This window comes from Aedes albopictus, chromosome 2 (assembly GCF_035046485.1).
Source record: "Aedes albopictus strain Foshan chromosome 2, AalbF5, whole genome shotgun sequence".
Lineage (NCBI taxonomy): Eukaryota > Metazoa > Arthropoda > Insecta > Diptera > Culicidae > Aedes > Aedes albopictus.
The window spans coordinates 16668842-16694686 of NC_085137.1; the positions used below are offsets into that span (position 1 = coordinate 16668842).

General features: G+C 37.3%; 1 protein-coding gene and 1 non-coding gene across 8 annotated transcripts in view; both read right to left on the reverse strand.

Moving 5' to 3' along the window:
* Positions 1 to 25845, reverse strand: part of LOC115262131 (CUGBP Elav-like family member 2) — a 1100715-nt gene that overhangs the window by 842373 nt on the left and 232497 nt on the right. The window lies entirely within an intron of this gene.
* On the reverse strand, positions 1037 to 1108 carry Trnav-gac (transfer RNA valine (anticodon GAC)). Its single transcript has one exon. It is a non-coding gene; the product is annotated as a tRNA-Val (tRNA).

A 25845-nucleotide genomic window follows, 5' to 3' on the forward strand; every position in this document is an offset into this window, starting at 1 on the left:
GTGCGTGTGTTCGCATGTGTAGGTACTTGATCATTCCACACATCCCATAGATGTCAAAGCACTCTTGCTCCCCACAGTCAGAGGAGACCGTCGACATCACAGTTGCTCAGTGTGTCGTCTGGAACATGGTCCATGGTCCAAGGTGCGAATCGGATTTCGATGGCTTTTTGTTCCGATTCCGATCTGCTGCTGCGTTGCACGTTAGGACGTGGCGGTGGTCGGTACCAGACCAGGACCAGGATGATGAAGGTCTTGTCGAAATAATAATCGTACAAAAGCAATATAATAATATTATGCTTTCAATCAAAGCGCTTCCACCCCGCCGGGCACACGGCGACAGTTCCATTGTACCTACCTAGCAGATGGCACACCAATAGCAATGGGACACACGACGACTCCTGGCGTCGTTCATATCCATTCATGACCGTGTGGTGACATGCCACGGTTTCAATGGTAGACCTCGAGTTGCTTTTGCTTGTCGTAATGTCCTGCATGCAGTGCTGCCAGGGCTAGTAGCGGCAATTTGAGATTATTTCAGCAAAAAAAATAAACGACTATGAGTCGTTGGTGAGCTCGTTTCATGCTATTATTCAAACACAAATATCCAATACTCCTGATAAAGTCTTTAGCCATCTAGTACCGACTTTTCGAACCCTCTAAGCAGAATACCCTCTTCGAATGAGTGTTATCAGTTTTGTACCTTTTAGTTCCACCCGGTTATGGTTATCCTTTGATAGATACGCGTATTACGACTAAAATTTGTAAACTTCCTCAGTGTCAGGTATCCACTGCCAAACTAAAAATATTGAGATTTAGAGGTGACGCAAACGTATCAAAGTTGAATTTCCCAATAATAAAAAGGTGCTTTCATTTTTAGTGCTATATTTTTTTTTCATTTTCAACCGATTCTCAATATTTTTATGAATCTATTTCAAATTCATAACACAGTAAAACAAAAACTAACTATGAATTTCAAATAACTCAACGCACATATGTACAGATGGGTAAATTATTGGTTAAATTGGGAAAAAATCCACAGCTCAGGTGAGATTTGAACTCACGACCCTTATTCGTCAGACAAGTGCTTTACCAACTAAGCTACCGAGCCAATTAATGACCCGGCAACTTAGTTGTCATAAGGTTCAATTCTAATCTCATCTATCTATATCATCTTCCCCTATTGGTCTGTCTCAAGAGCAAACTTACGTGTCTCCGACGGATTTTGGGTCGCTGAATCCAAATCCGGGCTCAGATTTGCTCCAGTACGCCACCATTTTGAGCTATACCTCAATAGGGCAAAATATGCGATTTTGGGATTTTTTGTTGGCATGCTATGCAATGATGAAAATATTTTTTTAAGCAATCGAAGGGTAAATTAGTCAAATAACATCTAAATTAACGACTTATGCAAAATATTTCGTTTTACCAAATCAAATTTGATAGTTTTAATCGATTTATGTTAGGTACGATATTTCCGGTACAAGTCACCCTCCAAAAGTTGCATGCAAGTATACTTATTAACCCTCTAATACCCAATCCCGCCTTTAGACGGGGTATAGTTTGAACATTTTTGTAATATTTGTTTCGTGGAAAATCATTTTTTTTTTATATATTTTTGGCTGATATTTAGAACTGTTCTGTATATCTCAAAATGGATTTTGGTGTTTGTTGAAGCGTATTTACATTTTTTTTAAATCATTTAAAAATTGATGTTTTAGTCACCTTTTAGAAGTCATTGTTTATTTTGTATTGAATCGCTACAACTAACATATTTTAAATTTTTCCCAAATCATTCTATCCTTGTTTCATAGTTTAAGGGAATCGAATGCACTCTAAAATTATTTTCCTTAAAATAACAAGGAAAATAAAATTTTCTGTGAAAAAAATTTAAAATAATAATATTTCAACAATAATCATAAAATCTCAAAATGTTGTCATCTCAAAAAAAAATCAGTTCCCCAAATTGGCTTCCAGGAAAAATACAAAAGTGTGGGGATGTACAAAAATAAAAATTAGAAAAATCAAAACTGAAATTCACGAAATCGAGAATTAAAAAGATTCATCTTCCAAAACATGTTTAAATCGAAAGAGACGAACCAGCCAAGGGCTGAAAGTCTCTCTAATAAAGACAAATCAATCAATCAATGTTTAAATCGATTTTAGATGACGAAAAATGATATTTAGATCAAAATCAAAAATTTGGGTATTAGAGGGTTAACATAAAATGCTTATATCTATCAAATTTGAATTGGTAAAACGAAATATTTTGCATAAGTCGTTAATTTAGATGTTAATTGACCAATTTACCCTTTCATTGCTTCAAAACGATATTCCCTTAATTAATGGCATGCCATCAAAAAAGCCCGAAATCGCTTATTTTGCCCTATAAATCGAAGTAAAGCTCAAAATTGTGACGTGCTGGAGCAAATCTGAGCCAGGATTCGGATTCAGCGGCCCAAAATCCGTCGGAGACGCATAAGTTTGCTCTTGAGACAAAAAAATGTGTAATCGGATAAGCTCGTAGATTTTTTTTTCCAAAGTCAACCCAATATGATTGTTAAGAGTCTTAAATTAAGACGATATTATTGCCTTTCCCGTACAACGAAGTGTACTAAAAGGCTATATGTTCACTCAATATATGAATTTTCGATAGAAGGCTCGGATGGTCAAGTCACATATACCAATCAACTCAGTTCGACGAATTGAGATGATGTCTGTATGTGTGTATGTATGTATGTTTGTGCGCAAAAAAAAGTTCACTTATTTTTAAGGCACTTCCCATTGGCCGATTTTTCGGATTATAGCTCGAATCGAACCGGAACTTTACCGCATTATTGGCTATTCAAAATGGTTCGGATCGGTCTATGCGTTCCGGAGTTATGGCCATTTCAGTGATCCAGATCAGCTCCGGTGGAACTGGTCGTATATAAAACTGAACTAAGCCCTGAACATGTCCCATCAAACTGCGGAGATTTTTGTAACCTTTAGTATGGTTGACGAATTTTATGCAAAAATTAACAATGGAGACCAGAAATTCCACGATATCGGCCCAAAATTCAAGATGGCATCCTTATATTCGAGATGGCGGCTTCAAATTCTAGATGGTTCAATAGGGTTTCAGGATCTCAAACTGAACTTCAACTACAGTGGATGACACCGCTCTCATTGTCTCGTCTCTTCTTTGTCATGTTCATTCTCGACCTCGTGTCTATGGGTAACTTAGTTTATTTGGTTTATTTGTGTTCGTTTTCGCACAAATTGAACATCATTGTGCTGATTTTTTTCGACACTGGTTTTAGGACCTGAAACCATGCAATATGAGTATATTTGGAATGGGGAAGATGTCTTGACTCCAAAAATGGTGACCAAAATATCCAAGATGGCGGTCTAAAATCTAAGATGGCGGTTCAACATTCAAGATGGCTGCTGTTTAATGGAGTATTATGATCTAAAACCAAGCAAAATGGGTATATTTGGTATTGAAAGATGTCTGGAGTCCAAAAATGACGATCAAAATATCCAAGATATGGTATCTCCAAATTCAAGATGATGACTGTTAAATAAATTTTCAGGACCTGAAACCATGCAATAAGAGTATATGTTAGATGGATGGCAGCGAAAAATATACTCTTATTGCATGGTTGTAGCCTAAACCATACAACATGGGTATATCTAGTATTGGGAAGAAATCTGTAGTCCAAAAATGATGATTAAAATATCCAAGATTTCGACCAAAATATCCAAGATGGCGTCTCAAAATTCAAGATGGCGGTTTAATGGAGGTTTAGGGGAAGAAGTCTGGAGTCCAAAAATGGCCACCAGAATTTTCAAGCTGCCAGATTTAAATCCAAAATGGCGGTTCAAAATTAAAGATAGATGTTGTTTTTCAAGAGTTTAAGGCTCAAAAATCAAAAGCCAGATGAACGATATGATCTCTGATGCCATGACATGGATTTCTGTAAAACTTATGAAAGTGCGGTATTCATCAACATGTCACTTGAGTTGTGTTGAAATGTGTTTTCGAAGGCACGAGACATCACCGCTAGGTGGATTAATTAGGGTGTTTTTCTTCTTTTTAAAAAATAAAAATCTATTTGAGGGCCTATCATTCATTAATCGCTTGACCAAATTCAAATCTTTTATCGTGCTTTTGTAGACATTTTTATTGATCAAGAATGCTGTCAAAAAACTGTACCTTTAAAAATGGTTTCAACATGGATAGATATGGAAAACCATAAAAAATCACGTGTTTTTCAAGAAAAAAAACATGGATTTTCGAAAAATTTTAATTGTTTTTGGAATCCCAAAACTTAAGTTTAAACACAGGTGTTCTGAATTAAAACATACTTTCATGCCTATCATGTTCATTATCCCTAATTATGATGCTTATTATCTGATTTTGAGTAAAAATTGCCAAAAAACGTCCAAATTTACATAAACAAATCTAGTTTTTCGGCATACTTTGGCAGATTTTACTAAAAAAAAATTGGCTCAAACTCAGAGGCTTCTCTATTTTGTCATTTGAATCCAGAAAAGAATTCCAAGTTTCAACAACTTTACAGCAGCTAAAATAAACCGCAGCCTAATGACCATTTTGGAAAAGAAAATATTTGCAAAAAAAAAAAAAAAATGTTCGAGCATTATGTTTTTGCAATTCCAATTTTTCCCCCCTTAAGGTGGGCAACATTTTAAAAACATGTATTCTATCACGCCGAGGACCTGGGATCGAATCCTTTCCCAACAAATACGCAAAATGTGAGTTCTTTCTTCTCAAGGGAAGTTTTGTTAAAAACATATATTCAATATTCTTGATCAAAGTCCCAGTTAAATATTAATTGTTAAAATGTCAAAACTAGCATTCCTTTTTTTCATTGATTCATACAGTATGTATCATGATTGAAAAAAAAAATACTTTAATATCGAATCAAATAGTTTTCCAGACCGTTGTAAACTTTTTCAACTACTTTACACTCCTTATAAGAAACAAAACTGTTGAAATCACTCAATGTAACTCTAGTATTTTCTATCAATAAAAACACCCTCCACAGAAAAAAAACGAAGTTTGAAAAATCAAGGTGTCCCACTCTTGATTTTTGCAAAGCATTTCGATTGAAAAGAAACAAATTGAGAGATTCCGCCAAGGCAATTTTTGAAAAATGACCATTTTTATAAAAACTCTCAAATAAGTCAAATTTTTCGTTTATATTCACCCCAACCATAGCCTCCCCCCTCTCCCCCAATCATCAAAATGTACAACTGAGGCTAAACAGTTTAGCAGCAAAACAAATTAATGTATAGTGGAACTGGTGAAAACATATTCAAATGTGATAAAATGAAAAAAAAGGAAAAAAAACAATTTCTGAATGAGTTGTTTTTTTTTGTAGATGTGCAGAAAGCAAAGAAACTGATTTATTTTTTAAGTGAAGAGAAGGATTTGGCAAACATAGAGAATTCTGACGATGAATTAGCGATAATAGCCATTGCCCTAAATGATGAGGAGCTGATCGAAGATATTGTACTACTCAATCGCCAATTCGCAGAATCACACTATATTTGCAAATTTTTGTGTATTGTGGATTAGTATAAAAATTATATTGGTTATTTCTGTGATATTTCATTTTAAACTTTTGGAAGCTTTTTCGGTAATTTCTTTTGGAAATTCCTTTGCAGTTTTTGTTGAAAAAATTCGACACCTTTTTAATACACTCGGTATTTTTTTTTCGTTTTTTTTTTCTTCTAAAATAAGGTACCATACCTATTCCGATCATTCCATTTTGAATTCCTTCTAAAATTTGTTTGGATTTTAATCTTTGACAATTTATTTTGGGAATTCTTTCGGCGATTACTTTTGAGATTTACTCCAATATTTTTGTAGATTGTTTCTTTGGCTTTTTTGCAAATGTCTTTGTTAATTCCCTTGACATTTGCTACGGTAATTATTTAAGATATAGATATAATGTTGACAATTTCGTTGGAAATTTCCTTATTTTTTTAAATTGTTGAAGCACCTTATCTAGAATTTGCTTTGCACATTTGTTAGGCATTTTCTTTTGTACTTCAGGAGTCTCAAACGAACTGCTGTCCCATTTTTTAAGGTGATGCGGGACGCCGTGTTAATTTTCCTATCTTTTCTCTCTTTCTAATAATTTGCCTCGCGATTTTGAAGATGGTAATCTCGATTTCTGTCGCACAAAACAGGCTGAAATATAATCAGCATACGCACTGCAAGTGAGCATACACGATGATAAGTTTTTGTTCCATAATATGAAGTAGAATCTGAGATTACCATTTTAGCCACTCAGAGCAATGGCGGATATTTTCCCGACCGTCCCGTTCGTCCTTAATCCTTATTATACTTGATATAGTTCAAATCAGCACAAAACGTCTTTATATGGCATCGAACAATGTTTTTTTTTGCGAAATTTATAAACTGCACCTGATTTTATGTGATACTTTATATGAAAAAAATGAATATTTTTTCTTAAAAACACTGTACCTCAGGAACGACGCAAATTACCTTGGGGAGTTGAGCTTTTTCGATCGGAAAACGTCTGATAAATACGATGGAATCAAAATTTTTAAAATCAATATATACGTATCTTGAGAAAAATCGATTTTTAGTTTTAATATTGAAAAATATGATATTTGGCAACACTGTATCAGAAAAATAATATTTTTTCTGGGTTCCCTGAACGATTTCCTTTATTTAAAAAAAAATAAAATAAAATAAAAGTGTCAAAGGTCGCAAATGCGTATGTGTAATCGTTTCAATGATAAAAATAAAAGAAAGAGAGGATAATTTTCATATCGGCCAAAACGAGGGGTGCCGCCACGGACCGAGGGGTGATCCGATCGGCACCAAAACTTGGATTTTTCTTTTTCCATCTAAACAAATGTTTCAGCCAAATTTGGTTCAAATCCGTGATGGTCGATTGCAAGTTTTCACATTTTCTCGGTCACTTCATATAGAATGACCCATATTGAAATTACTCCTACAATTCTCTTATGTACACAAAATAATTTCAGAAAAATTCTCAAAATAATACCAAATATTGCATAAAGAAACATGTAAATTTCAGAAAAAAATTTAAAAAAATTGCCGATGAAATTTTCAAAGTAATCGTCGAAAGTTTAGAGACATTGTCTAAGCAGGTTGAAAGGAATTTTAGAAAAAAACTGAAAAAAAATCCATAGAAGCTTACATTTTCGTAAAAATGTACAGAAATAAAAAAAATAAAGCAATTCGAACCAATTTTCTAACAACAAGTTTCTAGAGGGGTTTATTCATTTTTTTTCAGTTCAAGGTTCATTTTTGATAAATTTGTAGATTTCTGGAGGAATTCGTCTTCCTCGGATACTTACAAACTTCTAACAATAATGTCAGTGTTTCAAATAAACCACGAGATTACCTGCACTCGACGGCGAACCAAGCATTCTAAGGTTTATCAAATCAGGATAGATTCTGTAGGCATGGCACCGTGCGAGAATGCTGAACAGCAACATTCTATTGAAAAAAAAACCTTCGGATTCTACATGAACTCAGAACCGTAATCACTCGCTACCAGCCCTGCAGTGGCCACCAACTGGCAACCAACAACGCCTCCGATGTCGGATGTTCGGATCGAGGCTGCGGCCTGCAGGCAAGTTATGAGAAACTGACTAGATAACGCAAGCGAGAATCACATATCGGGCCCCCTTGACTCACTCCCAAGCCCCGAGTCCTGAGTACCCACAACATATGAATATGGAATCAGACCCTCGCCTCGTCGCGTCCGCTTCGCTTCGGTTCCACTCGAAATCAATAAATTCTCGATATGTGAAAACATATGTAGATTTTATTACTACACCCATAACGGTTTGCCGGTTTTCAACTTGTGCATAATGCTGGGTCTCGGCAGTAGCAGCCGTTCGACGACGTCGTTGGGTGGAGTACGGTACCAACATAAACTCAAAACCGATACGGGAGAGGTTAAGCGGTGAACCTACATGGCCAGGACCGCAGCAAGCTCGATTGCAACCAGTCTTCGATACCTTTTCACAGGCCACCGACGACCGACGCCAACCAGCATACGCTGACTAGCTGTTGGGTCGATGCGGGTTATCGACTACGGACGAAGATGGCTTGTCAGGGTGCTTCTTGAACTTGAGCCAGAAACCGCCAAGTATGCGAATCTCAGTTTGCAGTTTGACTGCAACCAATCCTTCTACTTCTTCCACCCCTCTTCAACTCTAACACATCCAAGTCGAGATGTGAGGCCCAGCAAGGAAGAAAGTGAGAGGTGAACTTCCTAGACACGCCGCCGCACGCCCGGCAAGAGTTGAACAGTACCTAGCGCATAGAAAGCTTCTATGATTGACACTTTCACTTCAACTTGTTTCGGATGTGGAGTGGAGTCTCACTCGGCGTAGGAATTGAAACGTAGAATAGAAAGTTGTGGCGAATGGAAGCGCAGCGGTGGTACCACAGTCAGCTGAAGCCAAAGTTCTAAGCATTGGAAAAAACTTTTTAACGAGTTCGAAAGCAGTTCGCTGGCACTGCAGGGGTTTTAGATCATATGATGTGGTGCGGGAGGAAGCTCATATTTAGGAATGGTAAATGATCATTTATTTTATGTTTAATTGGTTATGGTTCGGGCAATCTTTGAGAAGAAAATGAGAGTTGCTTATTCAGCACACACTTCCCTGGATGTGTGGATATGAACCTGATGTCTTTTCTTGTAGTAACGATTCCCTGGCTTCGGTTCGGAGTATTGTAACTATAGAATCGATTGAGTGGGCACTTAATAGCTTTGCTCCTTTCAAATCTCCTGAGGAAGATGGGATTTATCCTATTTTGCTTCAAAAGAGATTTGATTATTTCAAACATTTTTTGAAAAAATACTTGTTTGCAGGTTTGCTACAAGGTATATTGCCAAATCTTGGCAGGATATTACTGTGAAGTTTATTCCGAAAGTGGGTCGTGCGTCGTATGAAGAAGCAAAGAGTTTCAGACCTATCAGTTTGACCTCTTTTCTTCTGAAATGCTTAGAACGCATTGTGGATCATCACGTCCGTGATGTTCATCTGGCCAACGTGCCTCTTCATGTGAACCAACATGCCTACCAATCTGGTAAGTCCACTGTGACTCTTTTACACAAGGTTGTTTACGATATCGAGAAAGCATTCGCTCAAAAGCAATCTTGTTTGGGTGTTTTCTTAGATATTGAGGGTGCCTTTGACAACGTGTCTTTCGATGCCATATTGGAAGCCGCACGGGGTCATGGTATATCTCCAATGATTTTCAATTGGATTCATCAAATGCTCAAAAACCGATATCTCTTCTCGACATTGCGTCTAGCAGGGATTAGGAAATTGAGTGTTTGTGGATGCCCTCAAGGGGGAGTCTTGCCACCGCTTTTGTGGAATCTCGTAGCAGGCAACTCAATAATAGCGGTTTTCCTACTTATGGTTTTGCCGACGACTACCTAGCTTTGTTAGTTGGTATGTCTATCACCATCCTTTTCGACCTGATGCAAAACGCCCTTCAGGTAGTTGAGGGTTGGTGTCGCCAATATGGCCTTTCGGTTAATCCGAGTAAAACATCTATTGTTCTTTTTACGGAAAGGCGAAACCGTAATGGCGTTCGACCTTTACGTCTCTTTGATTCTGAAATCGATGTGACTGAACAGGTAAAGTACGTTGGAGTCATTCTTGATTCCAAGCTTTACTGGACACCTCATATTGAGTTCAGAATCAAGAAAGCTTGTATGGCCTTCGGGCAATGCCGGCGAACCTTTGGTACAACTTGGGGTCTAAAACCCAAGTATATCAAATGGATCTACACATCTGTTGTTCAGCCAATATTGGCCTATGTATGTCTAGTGTGGTGGCAAAAGGGCGAAATGAGAACGGTTCAATCAAAGTTAGGCCATCTGCAAAGGATGTGCTTAATGGCGATGTCAGGAGCGTTCTCTTCAACTCCCACGGTAGCGCTCTAAGTTCTCTTTGACGTTTCCCCACTACACATTCATCTCAAACAAGAAGCACTTTCTTGCACTTACCGTCTCTATGGGTACTCGGTTTACTAGAGGAAACTCCTGTGAACCGCACATTAACACACACCTCGTTGTTCCCACTTTTGATGAATTGGGACAAAGTTGTCCTTGTTCCGAGTGATCTTACCATTGCTTGTAATTTTCCATATAGGACATTTTCCACGAAATTCCCTTCCCGGGAAGAGAAGTATTTCAGACGACATCGTATGTTACACTGATGGCTCCCTTCTCAAAGATCGAGCAGGTGCTGGTGTTTATTCTCGTGAGCTAAGGCTGTATCAGTCTTATTCACTTGGTAGACACTGCACCGTTTTTCAGGTCGAAATCTTTGCTCTTATGTGCGGAGTGCAATCAGCACTTCAACAGCACGTAATGGGCAAAGTAATATACTTCTGTTCAGATAGCCAGGCTGCTATTAAAGCACTTGCTTCGGCCAACTCCAGGTCGAAGATAGTTATCGCTTTTCGAACTCAAATCGAGGAGCTGAATTCAGCAAACGCTGTTCACCTTGTATGTGTGTCTAGCCATTCTTCCATCGCTGGAAATGAATTAGCTGATGAGTTAGCTCGCACTGGAGCAACACATGACTTCATTGGCCCTGAGCCAGCTATTCCGATATCGAAGTGTTGGGTAAAGCTTCAGATTCACACCTGGGCTGCCACTCATCACATACAATACTGGAATAGTTTGGAGTCATGTCCTCAAACCAAATTCTATTGTACTGAGCCATCTCCAAGGGTGCTGAAGTATCTTACAAATCTGTCAAAGCAGAATTGCAGCATTCTGGTCAAAGCATTGACTGGCCACTGCCGACTCAGCTATCACATGACGAATATTCAGCATGCTGGTCCATTTGCATGTGATAGTTGTGAATCCGATTATGGAACTTTGTATCATTTGATATGTAACTGTCCAGTTTTTGCGCAACTGTGTTTCCGAGTAAACACTTATTAAGTGAAAATGACGTCAGAGACCTGAATATTCAGGATATTCTGTTGTTCTTAACCCGCTGTGGTAAAGAGCTCTAGGCTCTCTTTCGCTGTATGCGTTATTACAGTGCCCTTTTCAGGGCGCTGTTTGAACCCATTGTGGTACGCTTATGCGTTAGTACCCTCTTCCAGGATATTTTTCCTATTTACCTACATGTCCTTATCCCCATCCTTATCCTGATTCCGTTCTTTTTCTTTTCGTGGGTGCTCACTTCTATCAAAAAATACAAAAAATAAGAAACAAAACAAACAGCGCTTCGATCCTTTGTTTTCCGTTGGATGAAATGGGAGCCATAATGCTTAATAAGGGAACCAATACCCTATTTGAAGTTGTTGAAGAGTTTGTCTTTGTTGGAACACTTTTGACATGTAACAATGACGTTTCCCATGAAGTGTAGAGCCGTATTACAGCTGTGAATAGGGATTACGAATTACGGTTTTTCGGATTACATAGCTTTTTGCTAAAGTTCACTATGGTTCTTTCACCTTATTATTTACTATTATTTCAATATCCACACATAACCAACTAATTCTTCCAAAACAATACATTCCAGACCTTGATAATCAACAGCAAACATTTCCAATTTTAAGCTCCTGCAGTGAAAAGCACTTAATCTTCCGTACCGCCAAAAATAACCCACAAAGAGCTGTAAATTTCAATCAGACTAACGAAACATGCTGAATAACAGCAGCTGCAAACTTTTTCTCCCAACAACAACAAAGTCTAGTTCCTCCCGACCAGCACCAGAAAAAAAATCCCTAGCGCAGAAGCCGAAATCCACCAAAAACCTGCACGCATTGGACCGTTCGTTCCTACGCCCGGCAACAATAAGCCACCGCCAACATCCCCGAACGAACCTCGGCTGGAAGGACGAAACAAACTCCAAAATTGGAAAGCAAGTTCTCAAGTTTCATGGGTTTGGTTCGGTTCGGCCGGTTGGAGCCATTTTCCCGGCTGATGGCTTAGTGTTATTGCTGGCAAGCCTGATAAACATAAATAAAAAGTTGCTCTACGGCTGCTTGTTTCCTTCTTTTTCCTGGTGGTGAACCACGCCGACAGTCGACACCACCCCAAGCAAATGGGTTGTGTGTGAATGTGCAGGAAACCCCCGTTGGTTGGAGCTAGATAATTTAAGTTTCTGCTTTTCGGGCGAAGAAATCATTAAAGAGATTGACCGTAGATAGCGGCAGTCAAGGATTTGCGTTCCAGACCCAACTCGTTTAATCTTTGCTCCGGTACTTTTTTTTCGGTTTCCTTCTCTACAGGTGAGTGCTAACGAGCTCGAACCCAAGGAAAGCTAACCTCAATTTTCCCATTAACACCGGAACACCAAGTCTTTGCGGGTTCACTATGGGTCAGAGATTGAGATATCGCGAACTCATTGAATTCATAAACATTCTAGCTTCTATTTCCAAGCTTATGTCGGCTCTTCTCATTCTTCTAGGTCTTGCCTTCTATCATCTACCTTTTATCTTCTATCGTCCAATAAATATCTCTATTATTTTATCTTTCATTTGTGATTTTCTTTTATTTATGTTAACTTATTCATCCTATGTTTTATTTATTCAATCTTTGTTTCTTCTTTTTTCATCTTCTCTTCTTGTATCCCTTTTCTTCTGATTTTGTTCTTGTATCTGTTGTTTTATAATTTTTGATTTTTGCTACTTTAACAACTTTCTCCTTCATGTCTAACCCACAGTGTCGCTTCGAAGGCGCTAGACCACATATTCACCATCCCCGGTAGAAGGTTTCACTGTGCATCCGAACCTCGGCCTGGCTTTTTTGCGTATCCATCGTTCTCGACGTGTTTGTGTGCGCATTAACCTTTCCCGAACCAAACCGAAAATAAACTTTCCAAGTGAAAAATAATATTTTTCTTCCATTATCGGTGCAGGCGCGAAATCGACCGGGACGACAACGACGTCGACGACGATGACTGTGACGAGTTCCGATTCCACACCACACCTTTGGGGCTTCGATCACTTCCTCCGCTGAACAGAGGAGCGGGATGCAAAGTTCTATCTGGGGGTGACTAGAAAGCGGGAACAAACACCCAATTCCCATTTATTTCAGCTGCGAAAAGGCGAATGATAGTGACTGCCAAGCGTTAAGCGCACTCTACCAGCTGCTCGTCACGTTTGCTCAAGCTTATGGTTAGTTGTGGGTGTATAATGGTGCATCGCGAAATCGATTCAATGCAGGAAAATATACACGTTTGGAAAAGTGTAAAGCACTATTCCGGAGGAGCTGCTCGAAGGAGGAGCCACACGTAGTAAATTGAGGAAATTGATGGGGAAATATAGACGGGGGTCGAAGAAAAATGTGTGCCAATATTTAGTACTCTTTCGCTCGCTCTCGTTTTATGCAAGGGCACCACAATTGATGCTGACTATCGTGAAAATGGAGCATTTCTTGCAGGCCGAACAGACAGCTTCATGTTTGCGTCTTGACAGTGGCTTATCAGTTCAGAAAGTGATGCCAGTTATCATTTTTAGGCCTCACTCATTGGAGCACTAGTTTTTGATCACTTGTTTGAGAATTAAAGCTTTCCTACACTTAATCAAAACAGGAGTCGGCTTTCTCAAGCAATTTGTTGAGAAGAACTACACATTTCTCTTGATTAAAAATTATTAGTATTTATTGTCGAGATTTTTAGCCCTGGGTTAGATCCGTTTTGGGATGCGAAAAGGATTGAAGGCTTGAAAACATTGCTTCGCGAGGTCTAGTTAAAAAGAAACCTCGCTTCTGAAATTATCGTAAGGGTCTCTATATTGAGTATTTTATTTAGTGAACTTCACAAATTATCAAAACGATTTTGAATATTTCGTAAAGCAATTTTTGTATTTCGGCTATGTATTCTTAAATGAAAGTGTTGATTCTAGTTAATCTTTGGTGACGTTACGGAAAATTTTTGTAAGCCTCTAGGAAATTTCCTTAACCGTACCAGGCCTGCTTAATATCAGTCTCAGTGCCTGTTTTTCAGCCGAAAATGAATCACTGCGGCGGTCGTTTTCAATTCCTCGATGTGAGAACTGACAGAGTACGAGAGTTCCATTCGTGAGCGACCCAACAATGTCAATTCCCAATCATCTACACACTACTCATGCTGACAGGCCATTCGTCTCAAGCGGTGACTTGTGAGAGTGAGTGCCCTTTACGCTACCACGGGTGAAAACATTCAAATACACAAAAGTAAGTGGAAATTTAGCCCTGTCAGCTCTCGCTATAAGCACGCTGCGTGCGAGTGTGAGTACCTATTTCATTTCGTTCCCGTGTTGCTGATCGGAAAACAACAATGACAGGAAAACCAAAACGGAGAAAATGAAAAAAGCAAAATATCACTATCATAAAGGCCTGTCGAAAAATTGCAGCTCTGAACCGTTCCCAGGTAACCACTAAGCATTTGAATATGTCGTACAGTAGACCGTATTAAGCATTTTAACTGATTATGCGGCACGCGTGTAAATCAAAGAGCTACCGCTGTCCGATCATTTTTGTTCATTTTGAATGCCTTATCACTGCCAGAGCTGTGAACGAAAACATGTTATACTTCGTTTACGAAAATTCAGCATATTTGTAATTTCGTTTCAAAAATGGAACATAATCCATCAAAGCAAACCATAGTTACAGCATCTCAAAGTTGGCCATTTTGTATGGAAATCGACGTTTGTCCAATCAATTAATCATTTGAATCATTGTTAATCTGTCCGAATTTCGGAAGATTGTACTGAAAAAGGTACACTTTTTATAGGACATCAGATGATTTCAATATCCGGCCAGAAAATTTTGAACAAACAATACTAGGGAATGACGGGGCAAGATGGGTCAATAGGGCAGTTCAGATTTCAAACATGTTATAAATTCAAAGCTCCTTTGATCATAACAATCTAGTCTAGTCTACACTAACACAGCCAGTACTCGAAAGAATCCTGGAAAATGACAGATTTGGATCTGCCATTTTTCTTGTATATTAATGTTTGTAATCTCCTTTGTTCATAACAATCATTGGTGCAAAACAAGAGTCCTGTCAAATGTTCAGACATTTCGGTGGTGCTTTAATGGTGGCCAAAAATCAAAATAGGCTTATATAGGAATCACTACGGCGAATTTTCAAAAAAGGTTCTCAGCACTGCATAGCATTTACACATGGATAAAGTCATAAGCTCAAAATCAAAGTGAATTCTTCAGATTTCAATGATAAATGTTGCTGAAGACCCATTGGGTCAGTGTCATTAAGACGCTTAGGGGAGACAGGGGGGCTCTGGCCAAAGTCTACGCTTCACACAAATTTCGAGAATTTTGTATGAACAAAAGTCTACGAAGGGTAAGGGAGGGGGGTCTGAGATTACCCAAAATGAGTCTACGTAGTTTATGGACAGCGCCTTTCCGAACGCATTACTCATGTTTTGATTATCTTGATAATTCATTAAGGTGACCAGCATAAATCCACAAAACTTTGGGGTTTTTATTGAAAAAATATTCCCTCTGATCGGACATAAAAATAAAATAGTTTTTGGCCATTATTTTATGCGATACATAACGGCTAGAATGTTAAAAATTGTGTACCCCAGTACTAATCCAGACCAAGCTTTCCGTCACTCGCCGCTGAAGAAGAAGTTGGAGTTGGATTTTGAAGAGTGGTTTTCAAGCGATTAGAAGAAAACCAAATTGTTATATGTATTAAAAAATAAAATAAATAAATTCTACGGCGCACATTATAAAAATGAAAACATCCCAAGTAACATTTTGATAACCAATTAGTCCTGTAGAGGTTTTGAGAACATTTATGACTGTTATGACCTTATAGCTTTTTTTAGTTTAATGATGATTCTAAGAATCTTTTCTAGTCTATTTGTCCAAATCATGTCACTTGGAATGGCTTCTAATGGAGTTGTAGGGCAAAATCTGAGATGGTTCCGGTTCGGCTTATAGTGGGATTTATGATGAACTGACGAGTTCCTCTAAAGGTTGCTCCAGGGTTTTCTTAACCCTCAAGAGGATACCTTAAATGAAAGTCCGTTTTGGGACCCTGGGGTCCATTGGACTCCAACATATATTCTCGCGTATCTCGTGATCCTTACTTTTTGAAAGGGTGATGTTTTCAGCAAAGATGTTAGGAAAGTCAAGGCCTATCTAGTGATGAACAATTTAGTTCGGGAAGTTTCCGCTAGGTGGTGCTAGTGAGCATTGAAAAATGCCCCCGATCTACAGGATATAACGTACCTAAACAAGCGGACAAGGACAAGACGTACCGAAACAATAGGGTAAATCGCACTGCTGTAGACGAGTAGACATATATGCCCAGTGGGTCAAAAGGGGTCATTCAAATATTACGTAACGCAAAGGAGTGGGAGGTGGTCTAGCGATGTGTTACGTTTCATTCAAAATTTTCCATACAAAAGTTGTTGCACGGAGAAGGGAGGAGCCCTTAAGTTGTCAAATTTTGCGTTTCGTAATATTTGAATAAACCCAAGAGGAATCGGAAACAAACAGACGTAACACTATTAAAATTTAAATCTCATATATCTCAGGATCCTGATTACTTATATAGTTGATGTCTTCGGCAAAGTTGTTTGGTTGGTCAAGAACTTATAGATTATGGACCGTTTGATTCGATATTCCACCACTAGGCAGTGCTAGATAGCATGAAAATTTTTTATCTCATAATATCTCAGGATCCTGATTTCTTAGAAAAATGGTGTCTTAGTTGTTGGGTAGGTCAAAAATGTTCAGTTGATGAGCCATTTGATACGAACTCTCCTATTGGGAGACGCTGGTGCGGGATGCTTATTATTCATAGAGATGGTGTCTACAGCTGTTATTTGGCAGGACATGGACCTACCGAATATAGACACTATAGAATCTACAGACTTGGGGAGAAATAGTTGAATTACGCAATTTAAAAGTGTTTTATAGTGAATTTAGTGCGTACTAATAGAAAATGACGTCACACAACCCACAGTCGTTATCGTTCCGTAAATCTCGTTTGGCTAAACGAATTGATAGATCGCTTGGTTAGGGGCCATCCATAAATGGCGTAGCATTTTTTTGACGATTTTTGACACCCCCCTTATCCCCCTATTTTCCCATACCTAATACATGGCTCGTAGCATAATCAGAGACTCTCCCCACCACCCTAAAATGCCACTTCATCTATGGACGGCCCCTTACAGTTGTCTGCACCTTGGAAAGCATATGGAATCTATAGTGTCTATATTACAGATTATGGGATATATACAATTATACTTTGATCATAATCTACACAATTTTCCACAGCACAGAGATCAGACATCCAAGCTCAGTTTCAAAACTGTGTAAGGAATTAAACGTTCATTTGAAATGGCAACACAAGTGGCAACATCGTGGTGGCGCTGCTATCCCAATGTCCCCACGCTGTTGTCGGTGGTGAATATAAAACTTATGTAGATATGCGTACTCACCACTAATTGTAGCAACTTGCCGCATAGGTGACGCTAGTGTTGTCAACGCCAAAAAAATTGAATCCTTGCACAGCTTTCGAGACAATTTTCTATAGGCTTGGATGTCTGTTCTCTGTGATACAAAATATATTTTCATGAAAAATCAAATAAAATGGAATGTAAATTTCAACGTTTCCTTCCCGTAACCGGGAGGAACTCCTGGAGAGAAATTCCTGGAGGAATCCCGTGAGGAGTTCCTGGAGGAATCCTGGAAGAAATTCCTAGGCGAATCTCGAAAGCAACTCCTAGAGGAATCCCGGGAGAAATTCCTGAAAGAATCCTGAGAGGAATTCCTGGAGGAATGCCAGGAAGAATTCTTGGAGGAATCCCGGGAGAAATTCGTTGAGAAATACCGGTAAGAATTCCAGGAGAAATCCCAGGAGGAATTCCTGAAGCAACCCCCGGAGGAATTCCTGAAGAAATCCCAGGAGGAATTTCAAGTGGATTTCCTAGAAAAACTCATGCAGGAAACCCGGGAGGAAATTCTGGAGAAACCCCGGGAGCAATTCGGAGACAAATTCCTGAAGAAATTCTGGGAGGATTTCGTGGAGGAATCTCGGAAAGCATTTGTGGAAGAATCCTTTTACGAATTCCTTGGTGGAATTCCTGATGTAGTCATTTCCGGAGGGCTTTTAAGTGGATTTCCCAGATGAAATCGTAGAGGAACCTCGGGAAGAATTACTGAAAGAATCCCTGTATTAATTTCTGGAAGAATCCTGGTAGGAGTTCCTTCAGAAATTTTGGGAGGAATTCCTGGAGGTATCCGGGTGAGTCAATTCTGAAGTAAATTATCCACCAAATTGGAAGTATTGGTATTGTGAACAGAATGTAATCATATTGTGTTATTCTCAAGATATTCACTTCAAAAGAAGCGTACTTATTTGAGGACGCTTGCCACTCGGTAATCTAGGATGCTGGGCATATACGAACTAATTAGCGCCATTTTGCAGAAAAACTTTAAAATAATTTTCATTACCAAATAATCCTTGATGTATTGAACACTTTTGCCCAAGACACAAACTTTCTATACATTCCGAATCTCAAGATATTCAAGCTAAATTTAACTTTCAATTAATAATTTGAATAAACAATACCGCCACCTACTGGGCCAATTCCAATTCAATTTGTTCTTCACAAGATTGCCCTTGGTCTATTGAACAATTTTGTCGAAGATGTAGTATCCGCACGCTTGGCAGTGAAATTCGGGGAAACACGGAACCAATCTGAAACTCCCGTTCGCGAGCTGCGCATAAAACTTCCATACACCACAAAATTCGTTAATAAACTGATCGCTTCTCATTCACAGCCACAGCTCTACACAAGCCACAATCTCTACACAAGCCTCAAGCCCACACGCTATCTTCTACCTATCTCCTTCTCGCACATTCTTCATTCATGTCATCTCATCCACTTCACGCGTTGATCAGTGCGGTTGCTTTTCCCCGATTCATACAAACGCATTCAATTCGAAGACAGGCCCGGACCAACTTTTGCTTCAAAAGCTCAAAACAAAAGCTTTTCTTTTTGTGGAAGCTGTGCGATGTTATTTCGCGCGCTCTACATTGACCGGAATAGCACGCCAAATTTATTGATCTAGATTCAAATATAAATACATTTTCCATTCACGGCATTAAACTTACTAAAGATAAGATACTAAAGTAACATACTTAATAAGCAAATCCATTACTCCCATGAACCCACAACTTCTCTATATTAGAAATCATAATCAATTTTAATACATAACCTACGCTCACTACAGAAGACAGCATTATTCTAGGAATTGACGATCACAAGATATAATCATTCGTGTCGTGGGGTCCAATGGACCCCAGGGGACCAAAATCGCCCGGTTCAACTTTGACATAAAAAATAATCTATAGTACGCCATGAAATATTTGTTATTTTTGCACAAATAACTCATCGTGGTGTAGTTTGAAGGTACTGTGAAAACGGGACCGATGTGTCAATCCAAACTTTTTTGCGACCACTTCAAAGTGGCTCTGGGGTCCAATGGACCCCAGGTATTCATTAGAGGGTTAAGAGATTCCCCCTGGAGTTCATTCTGATTTCTTTCCAGGTATCTAGGTCTAGAATCTGGATCTAGGAGTTCCGTCGGTGAAATCTTTCAGAAACTCTTTTCTAGACTCCTGTAGTAATTCCTCTGGGATTCCATCAGAGATTCCTTTATGGATTTCTCTAGGAATTTCTTCCGAGGTTCCTCCAGGAGTTCCGGGAATTCTCTAGGATTTTTTTTTAGCAAATTTGCTCAAAAACTCATTGCTCCAGGGAGTATAGTCTGCTATTTTTCCAGTGTCCGTTGGAATGTGTTTAAATTTTGTTTGAAATAAAGAAATAGCTGTAGAAAAGGGGAAGGAACTGGAGGAAACTCAGAAGGAACTCTTGGAGGAAATCCTTAAAAGATTGCTGGAGGAATACATCATAACCCTCTAATACCCAACCCCGCCTTCAGACGGGGTATAGTTTGAGCATTTTTGTAATTTTTGTTTCGTGGAAAATCAAATTTTTTATATTTTTGGCTGAAATTTAGGACTGTTTTGTATATCTCAAAATGGTTGTTGGTGTATTTTGAAGCGTATTTATATTTTTTAAAAATCATTGAAAAATTGATGTTTAGGTCACCTTTCAGAAGTCATTGTTTATTTTATATTGAATCGCTAAAATTAACATGTTTTAATTTTATTCCAAATCCAATCCAAATAGTTTAATAGTTTAAGGGAATTGAATACACTCTGAAATTATTTTCCTTAAAATTACACGGAAAATAATTTTTTCTATGAAAAAAAAATAAAAATAAAAATATTTCAACAATAATCATAAAATGTCAAAATGTTTTTATCTCAAAAAATCGGTACCCCAAATAGGCTTTCAGGAAAAATATAAAAGTGTGGGGATGTTTAAAAATAAAAATTAGAAAAACCAAAAACTGAAATTCACGAAATCGAGAATTAAAAAGAATCATCTTCCAAAACATGTTTAATTCGATTTTAGATGACGAAAAATGATATTTAGATTAAAATCAAAAATTTGGGTATTAGTGAGATAAATATGTTGGGGGAATTCATCAAGGAATTCTTGTAGACATTTTATAAGTAATTTTTGGAAGGATTCTATTTGTAATTTCTAGAAGTAATTCCATAAGAAATTCTTTTGAAAATTCCTGGAATATTTTCATAAAAATAATGTTGAAAAATTTCTATGAGAACAATCTGACAGAGCTTAAGAGCTTAAAAGGAACTCTTGGAGAGGAATTCCGGAAAGTATTTCTGAAGGGATGATCGATAGAAGTTTATGGAACAACCTAAAAAGGATTCTTGAAAAAAATTCAAGAGGAAACCCAAAATAATCTAAAGGAGGGTTATTAGAATGTGCTAGAAGATTTCCGGAAGAAACTCTTGAAAGGTGCAAAGTATAAACTCCTGGAGGATTTCTAGAAGGTACTAGAATATTCCCAAAAAAAAAACTCCTGGAAAATTCCCATAAGGAACTACTGGATAAATGAGAAAAAAGAACTACCCGGGTAGAGGTGAAGTACTGGCGATCAAAACGTGATATTGGTTTGATTGACATAAGAGATAAAAGATCTGAAAATAATATCTGAAAAATGTTCCTGGAACATCTGAACAATATCAAAATATGATATTTCAAGATCAAACGAATAGCTTGCTGCTATTGGTTAGATCTTACAAAATCTACATATGATCTGATGATGATGTTCCAGGAGTAAATTTTAGATATTATTTTGAGATCTTTTATCTCTTATATCAATCAAACCAATATCACATTTTGATCTCAATATCATAATATGCTATTATCGAGCTCTTTTCCTCTACCCGGGTACAGGGGGGTTTCCACAGCTGACTGTGGAAGAGTCCCGTAAAAACTTTTGGAAGGTTCCCGACAGGAACTCCTTCAGAGTTTTCTGATAGAATTTTTGGAGACTAGAGATCCCCACAAAAAAAAAACTTTTGGAAAATTTTCAGAATGAATTCCGGCAGAATTCTTAGAGGGAACTTTAAGAGGAAATCCAGCTGTAAATCCTGAAGAAGTTACAAAAATGTTCTGGATTGGATCCAGCAGAACCTCGTTGTATAATCCTAGAACGATGTCATTAATCAATTCCAGAATGAACTTGAGGTTACATTTCTGATCGAATCCCAGAGGAATGTCCATGAATGTTGCTAGAAGAAGCAACTGTGTGAAGATTCCTAGAAGAAAATCTTGGTGAAATCCTAGATAAACTTTTGAAGCAACCTCTGAACAAAATTCTGAGGGTACCGCAGAAAGAACTCCAGGATCAATCTCAGAAGGGATTTCTTAATGAATGTCAGAAAAAATCTTATTTAGTGAAAGGTCTCGGTTTGGTTTTGGCCGAGATGGATCTTGAAACAAGGAAAATGGATTAGTAATCCTAATTTTTTTATTCGATGTTCACTGATTTGAGGCAGTAGGGACCTGCAGGCATCCGATGCATGGTCAATACGGTATCATTTCTTGACTTTTTCGTTCAGGGATCCGATTTAGACTGAAAAAGAGCGTATTAAAAGCGGAACCTATATATCAGAATCCTTCCTTGCGATTAGGTTGAAAATGACTACTGTACCAAAACCGAATACTTTATAACTTCTCAATGGTGATAAAGTAATACGACATGCACTATACAAAGGGCACGAGGTATACCACAATAGATCAAATATTGGTCGCAGTAGTTATGTCCCGAACAGAGAAAAAAAATAATAGAAAAAATCTTCCAAGACTTGGATTTTTTGCGAAACCTCAAGAAGAACCATCAAAATATATATGTACCAGAAATGATCGTCCGTGTTGTTGAATTCCTAATAAGTTTTGACCCACACAGCTAAAAATTCTGAACATTCGTTGTCACGTAACCAAAAACGCATCGTAAATATTGGTCATGTAAAAGAAATTCAAATGTAACTTTCTATTATATCTGATGCACATGAAGGTCTAACGGAAGAGATTTTATTAATGAGTTGTGTTTATATTATCGTTACAGCATAGTGGTAACTTTCTGCACAATCAAATTTGAATTTGTTCGATCATTTTAATTTCACACTAACGGACCACGAAATTTACATGAATGTAATGTAGAGATGACAGGAGCGCTACAATCGGAGCAAACCAAAACAAACATGGCTGCTCTCCGCGCGAACAAGATTTTACTCGGGAAAAAGTTGTCAATTACGTATATTATCGCGTGTGGAATTATTAAAAGTTGTAAGGTAAGTGAATCAAAGCTTGTACAAAGATGATATGCCGCCAGCAAAAGTATTTTTGTTTGCAGATTTCACAGAAAAGCAGCCAACCCGAATCCAGCGTAAAGGCGGTTCTAGTCTGCAGCTGTGCTACATTCTAATTCGAAATGCTCCAGACGCTGTGCGTGTTTCTACGGATAAGAATGATCTCCTCAATTAAGATGTAATTAGTGATATGTACATAATAAAATGATTTAATACGTCAGTGTCTCCTTATTTATTTGCAATTAGTAAAAAAAAAAATTTTCCCGCACCAGAAAAAAAAATAGAGGGAGGGAGAGAGAGAGAAAGCGCGTGTGTATTCCGCTATGAATTTTACATGGCTAATATTTGTGATGGATGTAATGTTAAGATGGCTCGTAATTAGAGGGTCTTGCCCGGGATTTCCCGGGATAAAAATCCCGGGATATCCCGGGATCTGAAAAATCCCGAATCCCGGGATATTTTTCTGAAATTCCCGGGATTTCCCGAAAACTAAAAAAATGGTAATGATGCGGTTTACTTAAACATAACTTTTTACTTGAAATCTTCTTCATCAATGTTGCCATTTATTCATCCAATTCTACGCTGTCTGACAGGCTTAGTGTATTTTTTCACGGAAATCAAGCTTTTGATTAATACCACTGTTCTTGGGCAGAACATTCATGCATCCATTTTTTTTTAAGTGAACCAACAGGCAGAATATTAGAATATGGAATCTTTGGATTTATTTTAAGCTGTTACTAGATTGTTCTAGTAGTACTCCTGAAATTGATAGCCATATTGAACATTTATAGTAGCAGACTTTGTATAGATTTTTTTTAAACATGTGAAATATGTAAAGGTTTCTGCAAAGTTTTCTTTAAAAAATGGATAGTTTGCATCATTTGAGATGTTTCTGGAGTGATCTCTTAAGAATACTGTATAGATATATAATATTCAACTGACCTGTGCAAGTCATATATTTAGCATTTCTGTTTAAATTATGGGGAAAATTCGTAGACTTTCGAAGGCTATAATTAAGGAAAACGAACAAACAATTCATAAATTCTGCAGGATTTTATAATTTCTGGGATATGTTTATGACGTAGTAAAAATGTGACCGATCAAACTTGTTGATATATTTTCTCCTAAAGTCTGGGCAAAATTTTCTGCGGAACTTGTTTGAATTTCTGTTGATAATTCAAGTGAAACAGCATAACGTTTTCTGGGTTTCAGCAGAAATTTCTTCGATAATTTATGAAAATAAACATGAGTGTTTGTATAATATAGTCGATCTAAAAGCACAACCTAGCAGAGAGACCAGATCTTTATAAGGCTGATATTTTTTTTTTCAATATTCCAGAGAGTCGTGCAGCATCGAAGTAAAAAATAAATAAATAAAGCGGATCGTGAAATTTAATCTTAGAATATTTTTGGATGTATCGATGCTGAAAAGATCAGCTTGTCCTGATGGTACTGCAATACCATAAAATAGGAATAATAAAATTATAACAATTGTTACAAAAACCCACGAAAAAGCATCTGAAGAAATTTTTAATAGTTGTAAGCTTGTCTAAAATATTGAAAAAATAATCAATGGAATTTCTGGATGAAAATATCAAAAAGAAAGTCATAAAATAATTTTTGAAAATATTTTAAGATTATCCAAGGAATTTTTTGAAGATATGTATACACATCAATTTAAAAGAAGAAAAATCGAATTATTCTTTTCACCACAGTCTAATATATTCACCAAAAAAATAAGAGTTTTTATCATGAATTTATTTTCATATACAATTGAAAAACTTCACACATTTTCTTTAAAAAAAATCAAGATGCTGACAAAAAATCTTAAGAAATTGCCGTTTGAAATTTCAAAAGCACTCTTCCAACCTTTTCCACTTAAACTCTATCGGAGAAATTCCCAAATTTGTTCCCAAAAATAACATAAGAAGAGACCCCATAGATTAATTTGATAATTGATGCAGGAATTCTATTAAGCCTTTATTTATTGTTGCTAATTGGAAAGTAAATATAGTAAGAAACGAATCTAACGGAAACTTTTCTTGAAACTCCTTCCAATGTCTCAGGGCTAATTTCTCTAGAAATATAATCATTTTTCTACAAGTTCTGTCAAAAAATTTGATTTGATAAATACGGCATACAAGTTAACCTATTCCGGAAGAAGACCAGGAAGAAGATGAGGTCTTTATTTTAATTTTTAAATATCCTTTAATATTTACAACTGTCCTTACATAATCAAATGTCTTTGAAAAATGTATTTAATTACAAAAATATTGATTATAAGTGACTCTTAGTCGATCGAATTTGAATCAAAAATGTTTTAGAAATGGTTCCATTAGTATTTTGTATCGTTTTTGGAAAATTTTGATTTTTCCCGGGATCCCGGGAAATCCCGGGATTTGGAAAATAAAAATCCCGAATCCCGGGATTTTTTTCAGTCCGGGAAACAAGACCCTCTACTCGTAATCCTACAGCCTTTTCCACGCTCCAATTATGTGCATTATATTTGATGTAAATGTACACGGATTTTTCGAACTGTGCAGTATTTCTTTTAGAATTTTACAAAGTTACCGTTGAAATCCCAGAAGAATTCCTTCCACCGTAGTGTGAACTACAATCTTGTCATGATTTACAAAGAGTATCTCACCATAGTCCCATACTTTTTGCTGCAACCCCATTGAAAGTTCTTACAGAATCCCAGTGGAATGTTTTTCGAAGTGTTATCAGTGTTTCCCTCAGATCGCCCCAGAACTCTATTGAAATCTCACAATCTGCATAAATAAAAAATCTCCGGAAAAATAGTAAACATTTCAAAAACTTGTTCATACACAAGAAGAAACCATACTGATAATATTCTATGTAAATTAAATAAATATATCTTGTGTTTTCATGTATTTATAAACCGAAAATCACTTGTCATTTGTCGCAAAGGCGCCTTTTAAATACAGGAATATATCTTGGTATTGATCTGATAAAAAAATATTTCCCATACTTGGTTGCAAGTGTTTCGAAAGCATTCTCTATTATAACATTGGTGCAAAATGTGATATCGTTAATGTTTGT